We start from the raw sequence: 13,529 nt of genomic DNA, 5'->3' as shown, positions 1-13,529 counted from the left end.
CTGTGAAATGTCAGGAGTAGCACTTCCTAAACAATTACACATAAGTTTCTAAATGAAAGGAATGGTTGTGTTCAGAATAGCTTTTTGCCAAACATACAAAGTAAGCTGTTAGGGATTTTTTTCCCTTGTCCTCCTCTCCCTCATTTCCCCAGTGTGTTTTATAAAGAAGGGGATCATGAGGAACTAATTAAAACCATTTCAACCATCCAGAATTACTGAATTATTGAAAAATGTCATTTCTAGGGGAAAAATATCTATTTGGTGTCTTTGAGTTGGTTTTTGGGGTGAAGATGTTGGGGATGTTTTTGGAGGTGGAGAGCAGGAAAATCTTTATCTAAAATGGTTTCTCTTTTTTTAGGTTAGTCCTGGCTTAAAAATAGTGAAACATGGTTGTGGTGGGTGGACTTCAGTGCCCAGACTTGCAGGCATTCAGCCACCTTCTTAATGCTGTTAAGTCTGTTCAGGTGAGTTCATTGCAAAGCCAGGTGTGTAGAAAAGCAGGAGGGGGCGATTTACCCTCCACCAATAAACCTGCCACCTCAGCAGCGTTTTTCCAATTTGTGTTCTGATGAACACACGGCTGGGACAGCCCTGTTTACCTGCCCTGTCCTATACTGACAGCACTTCTGAGAGGAAAGCTGATGTCTTTACAAACAATTTGATAGGTGCAGGTGTTCACATCTTTGAAATGCATCTTAATGTCTCTACCGACTCTGGGCTGCAGGGTGGTTGCTGAGCCCGGGCAGCTTGGTCCCTGAAACAGACAAGGGTCTGCACAGCCTGAGTTTCTGAACTTTGGGGTAAAACAGTAGGTTCAAGGAGGGATATGTGGTAGGTGATTCAAGAAGGCTGTACCTTCCTAGCGCCTCAGCCAGTGGGGAAAGGAAGAGGGCACCATGTGGCTGGGATTTTAGGATAAAAGGAGGCTGTGCCCTCCGAAACCTTGAGAGACAAAACCCTGTGGGTGTGTGCCCCAGTGGAATCTCTCCCTTTATTTGAATAAAGTTGCAGGACTTATCTGTCTCCTTTTTGGACATAAACCTCTGGCATTTGTGGATTTTCCTGACACTTCAGTCCCAGTTTCATTGCATACAGCTTTCAAAGCTATGAACTCAACAGCTTTAAACTCACTATTAAATTAGCTTTAATACTTTAAAGTTTTTGACCCGCTTAGCTGATTTTCCAGCTTTCCTCTGTGACTTTCTGAAAGCCAGCTTAACTGGCTTTAACATACCTTTAAACAGAAGATTAATGGATCTCATGATTAAATGCAACTTGGAGCCACTCAGTGACAAAATCAAACAGGAAATCTGAGAGAATGTCAAATATGTGTAAAGTTGGCATTCGCCATTATACTCCGGGGTCAAAAAATCATGGTGGAGTTACAAGTGTCTAAGTATTTTATCAAAGATTTCAAATTATTTAAAACTGTTGTGGCTTTATGGAGATACTGTACTTCCTGAAGAACTTGGGATGCTTTTATTCCAGTTGAAGCAGGTCTGAGCAATCGATTTGAAAGCTTCAAGCAAGATTAGAGTTTAAAAACAGAGCCCAGGAATGAACCAGCATTTTCTGGGGACTGAAATACTGAGTTTCAGATAGCAGTGGTACAGAAGAGAAAAAGCACTGGCAGACTGGACCCTGCTCAGGCTGATTTTTATGCCTGTACCCGGAGCATGCAGCCTCTGCCAGGCAGTGCTTGGTCCTGCGTGCCCAGCCTCAGCAAAATAAAGCGCCAAAACTCTGCTGGGCTCTCTAGTGGAACAGTGTTTCATCTCTCTTTTGGAAAATCCTGCCCTCAAGGTAATACCAAGAAAATACTCTTCATGCTGGTAGCAGGCACCAAAACCTGGATGCATGCGAGGAACCAATTAACTTTTATTTATGTCTCAACAGAGACCGCCGCCATTTTAGAGTCTTTAACAGACAACGCCCTCAGAAAACGGCGGGAAGCTCTGGCAGGACTTCGCCTGGCAGCATGCCTCAATGTTGTCCAGGTTTTATGCTACAAATCCCTTTTTTGACATGGGGTGGAAAATCACTGCAGAGCTTTAATGCATTCTGCGTGCAGGAGGTGACTGGGACACGTGAGGGGGGCAGAGGCCGCCGCCATTTTGGGGTCTCTGTGCAGACAAGGCCGTTCGAAAATGGCGGGAAGCTCTGGATGTGGGGAGGCTTCGCCTGGCAGTCAGTCAGCGGGGGGAGCTCCCTCCACGGGGCTGCAGGTGGTGAAACTGCTGCTCCCGGGAACAACTCTCCCTGAGTAGCCAGTGCTGGGTGGGGCTACAGGAGGACCCCTAGCGCACAAACACAGGTAACTGCGCCATAACCAGGGCCCGCTGCCTTAGTTTCTCGGGAGCGGGGGACTCGTCTGGAGGTTTGGCTCATTCTGCCCCGCTGTTCTCCTTGCCCCGCCTCAGCCGTGTGGTCTACCCTGCCTCTCTGTCCCCCTTTCTATCCACCTTTGGTGATGTGATATTTCTTTATTTACGCCGAGAAATCTGTTCAAAAGAATCCCTCTGCAATTCCTTTGCAGTGGAACACAACAATGGCAGGTACTCAACGTGAGAATTCAGAGAAAATATTTTGAAATAAGACAGCACATAACTACGTTTTCCTGCATGGGGTTGTTAGTATTTGAGACGACAGTCAGCAGAGAGCTTTCCCTGAGCTGGTGGTGAAGAGGGGGAAAAACCAGCTAAGGTGAGCTGTGTGCTCACATGCATCCAAAGTCTGACAAAGGGCTTGTGCTGCAAAGTCCCCTTTAACTGTACCGTGTGCTGCAAGAAATTAAGGGTTTTCTAGCCTGAAGGTTGCATTAACACTAGAGGATGTAAAAGAGTCCAGCTGTTCCCCCCAAGAAGCAAGACCAGTACAGTTGAGGTAAAGTTCATCTGGGCGTTTCTAAAAGTTGGGACTTGAACTGCGTGCTTGGAAAAGGAAACTGCACTGTATTTCTATTCATTCAGCATGAGGGTTCTTTATTAATTTAGGAGTCACTTATGGAAAGCACCACAATTAGTGCCTGAGACAATGCTGCCCTGGCCGTGGGGCTGCCACAGAAGGGGAAGCTGCAGGTGTTTGTCTGCCAGGTGTCCTCTCTTGAATTGCAACCAGAGCGTGACAGTGATTCAGGAGTGATGATTCAGTCAATGGATACATCTTAATTTTATTGTAAAATTAAGCTTTTATAACTATTCAGAGTGCTTTTATTGTAAGATTAAGCTTTTATAATGATTCAGAGTGCTTGATTGCTGGAGCTGATTATATATTCCATTTTCATTATCTTGCAGGATGAAAGTATAACAACAAATCAGCTTTCACTCACGTAAGCCTACAGGTATCTCTCTGCCAAGAAGACTCTTACTTTATGAATTGAAGTTATGTACTCCCTAAGCACTATTCTATCCAAAGGTGAGAAGTTTTGCAGACGTTTTTCTGGGTTTTTTTTTTTCGAGTGCTGTTTTCAAAGCATTTGCTACTTCTTTATGACATTTTTCAGCAAAGTTAGCCTGAAAATCAAGTAAATTTTGAAGCAGATACAAACCAATCAACCTGATTTGGATGTCCTACAGGGATGGATGGGGCACTGCAGTTTCACCCAATTCTTACATTTACTCATACATTTCTGCCATGAACGCAGTCTGAAGTCTTAAAATTAGTGTCAGATGAATGTGTTTTCCATTAATAGTAACACTGGGATTTCATTAATAGTGTTTTCCATTAATAGTAACACTGGGATTTCAGAGGGAAGACTCTTTCTTGTCTTCCCTACTCCCAGTGACAAGGCCATGAGAACAAGTAGTGCTCCTGTCAGCTAGGATACTCAAATTAAAAAAAGGTGAGAAGCTGGCTGGGTCTCTGCATATACAGACAAAAGAAAAGATTCTTTGCACATTAAAGGAGCAATCTTTCTTAGGCTATCATCTCAGGAGGGATCTGACTTCTCCAAATATGGAGCATGGATTTTTCATTCTGTTCTTTAGGGGTTGGTGGACAGTTGTGTTACTTATGGAGTACAAACAAAAATCTTTAACCACAAAAGAGACTTAGCCTGTCTTGTTTCACCCAAGAAACGTTAAGAATAGTAAGTTCAATTTTGCCCATCTTTGCTTATTGTCCTTGTCATATATGGGAATTCCTCATCCCTGTGACTGGGGAGCTTAGCATTAAAGCAGCTTTCTCCCTCCTCAGTTTTAAAATAATGTTTTAGCTGTCCAAGTAAGTCTTTCTGCCCTTATTTGTTTAAATTTTCGCATTTCAGAGGAAGGAACCAGAGGCGCAAAAATAGTTACTGTAGGAGGCAAGTAAAGCAAAGCTTCCACAGCTGTAACTTTATAAACTGTGCAATGTAGGAAAGATAAAAATATCCATGTGCAGTATTTGTTGCTTTTTTATTTAACCAACATAACAGTCAAAGTTTTGGGGAAAGGCACAATTGTTTACAGTATCCCATTTGAGCAGTACTGAAATAGCAGAAACCGTCTGAGAAGCAGGCTTGCCCTGCCTGCAGGTGTGGTGCTACACTCCTCCTGGTTAACGATCAAATTGGTTGCTGCAGGAATGTCTTCAATTATTTTACCTTGAGTGAAAAAATATTAGAGATTTAAGAGATATTTTCAGCCTTTGAAAACCAATAATAGTACTGATTTAATAGTTTTGTTTAGTTTTTGTTGGGTGGTTTTTTTTGGTTTTTTTTTTTCCCCCTGCAAAAGACGTTTTTATTAGTTTGTTTTTTTTTTAGCAAAGAGGATAAGAAATTTTCTGCCCATCCTTTTTGGGGAGAAGTATTAGAGAATATTGGCAGATTCATTGAAGAATGAAAGTCTTCCAGTGGAAGATTTCCACAGCATTCTGTTTTGACAGAAAATAAAATTAAAAACTCTAATTCTATTTGCTGTCAACTCTCAGTCTGACATAGGCTCTCCTTCTGAAAATTGGTGGTCTCTTTTCCCACTCTGGTCCAATTATAGAAAATAAACATATGGAATAGATATCTTACATCTCTAAGCCAAATAGCAATCTGGACCCTGGAAAGAAAAGAGAAATAAAATCTGTGCACTCTTTTCTGTTTAATACACAAATCATCTGAAGTATGGGTCTATGGAATTTTATGTAGGGGCGAATTTTGAAATAAAAAATTCCAACTATAATGGATACTTTTTAGCATGATTTTCAAGGTTAGATTCCTGGATCACTTAGAGCATAATATAGATTTAAATTCTTTTTTAGAAAGATTTTGCATGTGCATGCACCTGCTGTGCTGCTTGTGACTTGTGGAGGAAATCAGCACCCTAAAATGAGAAGAGGCTTAACACATTAGTGTGGGAATACTGAGTAGCACTAATGGTTATAAGTATTTCAAGTGACCTGTTGAGTAAAACTCTACTGTCTGAGCACAACCTGATCTATTGATATGTGGGCTTAAAGAAAAAAGGAGCTGTAGGAGACCTCCAAGGAAACTTTAGGCTTGATTTGCTGATGTGGAAAATCAGAACTCAAAAAAATCTTTCAAGAACATGGGAAAAAAATCACTTGGTTTTTTGCTGATTTTTTCTAGAAAAATAACCACAATGTATCAGTGAAAGAAGAAGATAAGAAAAATATGAAAGGGTTTTTTTTTTTTTTAAAGTGGGAGTCCAGTGTGAATGGGCAGTGAATGGGTGTCCACTGTCAAGACTTGTTGAAGGAGAATGCCAGACCCCACTGGGTTTCCCTGAGCTGAGTTTGTGATTGCCCCTCAGGCAACTGCAGTCAAACTGATCATAATTAATTCAGATATCTGAAGTTCACCCTGTTTGAACTGAAGTGAATGAGGGAGCTCTCACATGTCAGCAAGATTAAGGAGGCAAGGAAGTGGTGATGGACAGAGCTCTGCTCAGCCACGTCAGCAGCGCGTCCCTCCAGTCTGCCTGGCTTACCACACCCTTCCCGTTAGGGTCTGAGCATCTGAGGTGACTTTGCTTTCTGTCTGATCCTCAAGCTTTGGATTTGCACCTACTTGGTCCCAGTTTTACCCAGACAATTTAAAAAATTGTTTTGTGCAACCTCTTTTAGATTAATGAATTGCACAGCCAAGACCATGAAATACTAGTAAATAAAATTGCAAGAGATCTTGGGAAAGATGCAGACAAAGGAGTGGTTTAGGATCCTTTCTCAGGAAAAACTACTTAAGTCTTCTATCTCCACATCAGATGTTTCAAGAATTCCCAGAAGCATTTTGTGGTAGAACAAAAGCCTAAATAATCTTAATGCTTGCCAACCCCATGTCATTGCTGTCAAAATTCAGGCCTTGCATCTCTCTCTGGACTCTTCAGATGAATCAGCATGACCTCATAATATTCCTACAAAGCTCAGAGCTCAGTTGTGAGTACCATAGCCCTGTATTGTTTAGCTGGCTCTCCAAAGCCAGCTGTTTTTTACCAGGATGAATCATGTCCATTTTCTGATTTCATAAGCATGTCCAGCACAAAAATTTTATAACTGTCTTGGCCACGTAACATATTTCCTTGGATGCTAAAAAATGGGCTTTTTTTCTCTCCCAGCCATGTGTGGGTGTGAGTGTATGTGTAAATGCAAGGGGCGTACAAGCACCAAATCCTTCCCCTTGCTTGTCTAAACTACTTTGCTCTTGACCTGTTGTATATAGTGAATCTACTGCATAATTTTGGGGTGTATAAAAACACCACAAAATTACAGGCATGAAAGAATTAGACAGGCTTTTAAGCACTGTATATGACCCCTGTAGCAAGTTCAGGTTTGACTGGGAAAGGTTTTTATTTGCTTTGCAGAATTCTCCAGTACCCCCCACTATGTGTCTGGTCACAAATTCCTGGTGTCCTCCTGCTCTGCCCTGCAGTACCTGGCACAGACCAATGTGCTCAGGAGGCATCAGTACAGTGGGCTGGGGCACAGATCTCAAGCATTTCCAGATATTTTGAAATTCTTTTCTTAGCCAGAGTGAGCCTGAGGAGACCCAGAACCTTGCTAAAGTGCTCTTCAGGCATTGCCAGTCTCCTTGAGAGGACCAGCGGTGCAAAATGTGGACCTACAGCTGCGAGCAACACCCAGCCAGAAGCCTGGGGACCACCCAAATGTGGCTATAAGTGAGAAGTGTGCAGGACTCTTGAGTTACAGTCAAAAACTGCTCAATATATAAAACCCTAACTTGTTCCTACACTTAAGTAGAAAATACTTTCTGAGAGGCAGTTTGCTGCCAGTTTCTCATGGAAACTGCAGCTAGTCTGGCTCCGGGGCAGTGCCAATTGCTGTGTGCCTGGTACAGAAAAATGGTCCTTTGGCTGAGACATGCAATTACACATCACACATTCTTTTTTGTCACACATCAACTAAACTAAGCTTGTAAGACGGCTTAAACCTTTGTTTGCCTTCCCTCTTTGTGTCTGCTACAAATACAAGGCATAGTACAATTTGCCTGGTATCACTGAAGGTCCTTGTTTTCTCTCTTTTTCCATCTCATGCTTATTCTTTACTAAGTCATTCCAGCAATATTTTTAGTTACTTCTAAAGAGATTCAAAAGTAGGCATTTCAGTTTTTCTCAGTTCATTGTTGTGGCTTGTTTTCTGGGAGTTTTAGCAGATTGCCTTGAGATTAGACAAGGTTCTTGAAAGTGGTGGCACTTGAAATGTATATGTGGAATTTGGCTAGTTTTTTCCCCCCTTTCTTTTTTCTCTCACTTCTTGGACTAACTGTAAAGCAGGTAAAAAAAAAAAATCACCTGTTTGAAATTTGCAGCATATATGGTAAGTCTCCAGCAGGTGTGAATGCGCATAGCTTTCTGTGCCCCATGCCAGCCCAACGCCAGCCCCATCAGTGGTTCCTGGGCAGTGTAATTAATTTCTGGTGGGCTTTCAATCTAAGATGTTTTGAAAATGAGCACCAACTTCATTTGGTCCTTTTGCTTTGCAGCTGCTTAGGAGAAGGTGGGACAGACAGCAAGGAGAAAGGTTATGAGCAAATCCTCAGAGCAGCAGAGCACATTGGGCAGTGGCACCAGGAGTGTGCTGTGCTGGGTAACATGCTCGCTGGAACCCAGAACTCTTTTAAGAATTACTTTGTGTATATTTTCAGTTTAAAGTTTGGAGAGCTTCCGTCTTATTTCTACACAAATAGATTTGACGGTGTGCCTGGGCATGTGTGCATCTGCAGCAGGGACTAATTTACACAATGTGCACATTTTTAGGGAGAGGTAGATTCTGTTTTGGATTAAATAAAACAAAATAATGAACAAAAGTAAACTTAAAAAAGACCTCTGTGTCTCTGTGTCTTTTTTTTTTTACAAATGTTGCAAGTTTTGAGTATAAAAGTACTTGTGTTTACAAACAGTCATTAGGAGTACAGAAGACAAACAGTTGTAAGGAGTACAGAAGCCCAGGAAAGATACTTTTATAGCTTCGGTTTGTTTGCTTGGATAGTCTGAAATGAACAGGGAACAAGAGACCGCTTTTAACTGAGGAAATGTGTGTGGGAGGATTATGTCTATAGGAAAACAACAGCAGTCAGAAGGAAAGAAAAAAAAGTCCTCAATGGCTATTTGAAGTAAAAGACAAATAACAAAAAAACCTATGACTTTGATAAGGAGAAAAATTGAGTGAGTGGAGTCAGATGCAGGATATTTTTACTATAGAATGACTGTGGGAATTAGGACCAGAGTATGTTAATCCATTGATTTAGAACACAGGAATTTGAAAAATGAACAGAACAGTGTACAAAAATGACCTAGAATAATTGGTTGGTGCTGCTTAAAATTCATCTAATTTCTCTGACGTTATCTTAGATTTCGCTTGGTTATGTAAGTGAAGGCATTTTAGTCAGCCTTTACATCTAAAGGAATATTGGTTTGAAATAAGTTTTCACTTACTAAAAACTCCCTGCAGAATTCTCAGAGCCTCCTCACTGATTTCCTGGCTGATGAGGCTGTCTTCTCTTGGCAAGTACCCTGACTCACTGCCTGATTTATCCAAGTAGCACTGACTGAGCACGGCACTGATGAGGAACGGCAGCCTGGTTCTACAACATGGCAGTGATCTGCCCGTTTGCCGCTGGAAAAGCAGCTCACAATTTTGAGCAAAGCCTGGTTTTAGCGATGCATGTGGTCGTACAGATGTCCTAAGTGGAGCAGGCACAGGTTAAGGATGCCTGGAAGTAGCAGAGAAGGTGCATAGATGGGGTGCTTGGGTTACACTGGCAGGCACAGCTTAAGGATGCCTGGAAGTAGCAGAGAAGGTGCATAGATGGGGTGCTTGGGTTACAGTGGCAGCCACCCTATGGAGCTGCTCTCTGCCGGTAGCACCACTCACAGGCTGAATAAACCGAACAAATCTCTACAAATTAAGAACTCTCAGGACGTGCTCCACACGTAGCATAATCTGACAGACTGACCTCGGACGCAGCCACTGTAGCGGTAGCCTAGGGAGGGCAGAATAGGATCAGAAGAAGCAAGGAGAGAGCGGAGCCGGGCTGCAGCGGCAGCAAAGCTGAAAGAGAACTCACTGCGGTGCGGTGATACGCCGTCCCTTCCTTTAGGTACGGAGTCCCTCTCAGCGCCGACCCCGGAAAGGCTATCGCGCTCGGGCTTCTAAATACCCAAACCACCCCCTTCCCATGGGACCGCCTGCATGACTCTCCTCCCCCGTCTCGCACACGCGCGGTGTCTGCATAATTCCTGATAACGAGCAAGTTCCCTGACTTGGGGCTAGCAGAGCATACCGACAGCTGGAATTTCCCGGCTTTCGTTCAAAGCAAATTTGAAGTGATAAAGTGCCATTTGAATTTATATTATAATTAAGACGGGCGCTGAGTTGAGTCAGATGATGACTTCTGAATGTAAAGTGTGTGGAACAAGTCAAGTAACGTCTTCTGTAGATTATTTCTAACTAATGTGAAGCCCACACTCTTTGATTCCTGTAGAGGAATGCCTCAAACAGCTGCAAACAGACACTCCAAAATGCTCCACCACCAGCACCGAAAAAAAAGCCACCTCCTAAACCTTTTACATAAAGAACCAAGTGTGATTTAAGTTGGTGGTTTTGGGATTTTGCTTGGTTTTGGTGGGCAGGGTTTTTGTTATCAGTGAAGAAGGATTTGTGCAAACTATGTCCATGAGTAATGCACATTTGTAGTTATGGCTGTCATGTTGCTGCTTCTCATCTGTAGTGAATGTTGTGCTTCTGTCTTTGTTTTTCTTTCTCCTTTTCATTGTACTTTGGCCTTAGCAAAGTCCATTCAATGTTGCTCTGCTTTGCTCTCCTCTGAGCATGGGACCAGAATGCAGCAGAATTGGAGCAAAGTTTTCTGATTCGCTGTAGTGCGATGTGTACCACACAAATCTGCTCTGAGGCTTTCTTTGTGTCAATAAACAATCATCTGTGTGTTCCCTGCAGGTGCAGGGAGTGGTGCTAACCAAAGCACTCTCTCCTGGAATGAGGTAATAGATCACACTCTTAATAATTTGCTGTAGGTCAACTCATTTTCATGTAATACATGTTTTTCCCTGACATAAACAGCTTTACAGCTAAGAAGAAATTTACAAAAAGAATCCCAAAGTGTCTTCTAATTTGGACTGATGTAAACTGAGCGATAAGCCGAATTGCTGAGGCTTACCTTGGTGGTGGCACTTCCATGCTTTCAGATTTGTCTTGGCTGCAGATTTATGCTTTAATATTCCTTTTTTCCAAAATGTGATCTTGGAGGTGGTGGTTTAAAGTGCATCCCAAAAAGTAAAGTTTCAAGTGCTCTAATAGCATATTTCATCTGTTTTTAGTTGTTGACTTTTGGAAAAGCAGCCTATATGGGGTAAAACAGTTCCTTCAGTTGCAGAGAAGCAGTCTGAGACTTTTTCCTCATTTCATTAGCGGAAAACTGAAGGAATGTTTATGGTTCTAAAGCAAATGGAATTTGAAACAAACTTATTTTATATATATTTGCAAATTTTGAGCAACTAGGAACTTCTATTTATTTTTATTTGGAGCAGAGAGTGGAACACAGCAACATGTTGTGGGATCAGGTTCTCAGCTTTCTCAAAGGGAAGCAGAAGGTATTATTCTCCAGGAATTGTTTTCAACAGACCACAGGCTGGCAAGGTTACCAGTAAAAACATGGTGAAGCATTAGTACGCACACTGGTAGTCTAACATTTGCTTTCTCTGTGAGGCATTTAAGGAGTTAAAACTGTATCTTCACTGCTAGAGTTCTATTCACTGAGCTGGTATGAAACACAAGTACTCATTTGTGCTACAATAAACCTTCAATGACTGACAAGGTACTGAAACACCCCCTTTGCTGTAGGAAATCTTTAATGTAGATCGGGAAGAAAAGATTTCCAACCTGTGACAGGAGTGTGCTGGGACCACATTTTTCACTTCCTGTTTTGAATGGGTAACTGAGTCCCTGCCCAGTGGAAGTTGCCCTCAGGGATGCATCTTGGGCAGGCATTATTCCCTCCCCTCACTGCTGCTCTGAGCATCTTAGGGTCTGGCAGAAGCATGGGTATGCAGACAGTGGGATTTGCAGGGGCACCTATCACTCAAGCTAAGTACAACTCTTTACATGATCAGGAAGTAGGCTCTCCTAAAGAAAAAGTAATTCTTCCTTTCTGCCAGATTTGTCTCAATACATGTGAATTATCAAATAAATTCCTCCGCTTTCTGAAATGGGAAGTGTTTTGTGCATACAATTTTGAAACAATGAAGTTAGTAGTGCACTGACCTGATCTAACCTTGTTTTCATTTGCTGATGATTTCTTACAGATTAAGCTCTCCCTTTCTGTTGCCCTTTTGCCCTGCAACTGCTGATGACGGCATGAACAATTGACTGAACCGCTCGACTAAGCAGTCAGGCTGGGACTGCGTATCCATCTGTTACATGGGGCTCTTTGCCTAAAGCATCTTTCACCTCTGTCCAACTTCTGGAAACTTCAGGGATGGGAGAGCAGACCAGTGAAGATCATGAAGTATTAAATGAAGCATGGATAAAATCTGGCTGCGGAGACATCCATTCGTGTCCAGCACCTTTCCCGGGAATGGCAGCAGGGGCACTTTAGTGGCATGAGCTGCAGTCAGCTGTCTCAAGACTCAGCAGCTGACCTCTTGCCCATTTGTCTTTTGGTCATGGAGCAACATAAAGGTTTCTCATGGTCATCTGAGCCCCACGGACAACTCTGTGGGCGTATACCTGGCAGTTGTGTGGAGTCACCCAGTCAGTGAAAGGATGTTTTCTGTGTGTTTTATACAGGGAAGTGAGGACATTTAAGTCAATGACACATTTCCTGTCTTGGTCAGTGTGGGGGCTCTCCTTGTGGTTTGAAAGCCTTAGATAAATGCAAAGGAACTCAAATGGATTAAATTTAAATCTGAGATTTAGTTCAGCAGATGTCCCTTTCAGGGCATTCACAGGCTATTAGAGGATCAGTACACTCCAGGCAGATCTCCTGCCCCGTGACTCCTAAGTGTTGGGGGATCCCTCTGCCTATTGATTGTGGCCAGAACTTCCCCACCTCTTCTGTCCCAGCTGCTGCTCCACCCTGTGCCTGGGAATGGATAGTTAAGCAGAAGGTTTGAAATAAAATGTAGCATCTCATGAAGTTGCCTGTATTCTGTTGCAGGTCTCTGTGGTGAGATAATCGCTTACTGCATGTTCCAGGAAAAACAACCACGATTCCCGAAATCTTGCTTCGAGAACAGTAAGAAGCCAGCTCCCCAGAGCTGAAATGGGAGTAAGCACATTGCCACAGTGCAGATTTTTCCCTGCTGGGAAGTAAATTCCAACCATTTTTAATGGTGAGTTGACTTTTGCACTTCACAAAACATGTCCATCTTATCAAGACTAGTAACCTGCTGTTAGTGCACCTACTTGTGTGTTCAAGAGAATAAATCTACTCAAGTCAGAAGTTTCACTGTAAACTTAGATATAGTCATCATGTTCGCTTCCTTAGTAATTTCCTCACCTACCTCTGCCTTGTTTAGTTGGTTTTTTTTTGTTTTTTTTTTTTTTTTTTTTTTTTTAATTTCAGTACTATGCTGCTATTAGGGACTTGAGCAAACTAACATTTAATATATGATACAGGAAGTGAATAATTACAAGTTTGATCATTTTCAAGCCACTTAAGGAGGGATATTAGGCCTGCAAAAGGCTAGACCTACCAATGCAGAAAAGGCACTTGCTCCTTTATGTTTGTATGTAATAGAGCTCAGCAATTTGCTGAGCTTGCTATTCTCTTTTAGCAAGCAGTAAATTCAGCCAGAAAAGTATACCTTCAGAAAGACTTAATGTTGGACTTTTGCAGCTTAAGTTTGCAAACACTTTTGAACAAAGAAATGCTGGGGGGAATATTGAAAGTACCAGGTATTTATTTTTTGAAAAGTTTACACAATTAAAGTTTATTGGGAATTAATGTTTTTGTTGCCTTTTTTTTCTAATTTGAAATATTAAAAAAAAGTTAGTGTATTTGAAAACACCATCTGTGTCAATATAAGCATGTGCAACTTGCTCTGCTCATGCATAGTCCATTA

General features: G+C 42.1%; 1 protein-coding gene across 2 annotated transcripts in view; it reads right to left on the bottom strand.

The window, feature by feature from the left end:
- The window catches only part of HPGDS (hematopoietic prostaglandin D synthase), a 29,758-nt gene extending 20,109 nt beyond the window's left edge, over positions 1 to 9,649 (bottom strand). The window contains exon 1 of one of the 2 annotated variants that reach the window (XM_084204734.1): positions 9,515 to 9,649. The gene's annotated coding sequence lies outside the window, so the exon portion shown is untranslated. The remainder of the gene's footprint in view (positions 1 to 9,514) is intronic. The other variant, XM_084204735.1, reaches the window with a different exon arrangement.
- Positions 9,650 to 13,529: the final 3,880 nt, after the last annotated feature.

This window comes from Fringilla coelebs (assembly GCF_963513975.1).
Source record: "Fringilla coelebs genome assembly, chromosome: 4".
NCBI lineage: Eukaryota > Metazoa > Chordata > Aves > Passeriformes > Fringillidae > Fringilla > Fringilla coelebs.
The sequence above is the reverse complement of the archived record's forward strand: the minus strand, read 5'-3'. Positions and strand labels throughout refer to the sequence as shown.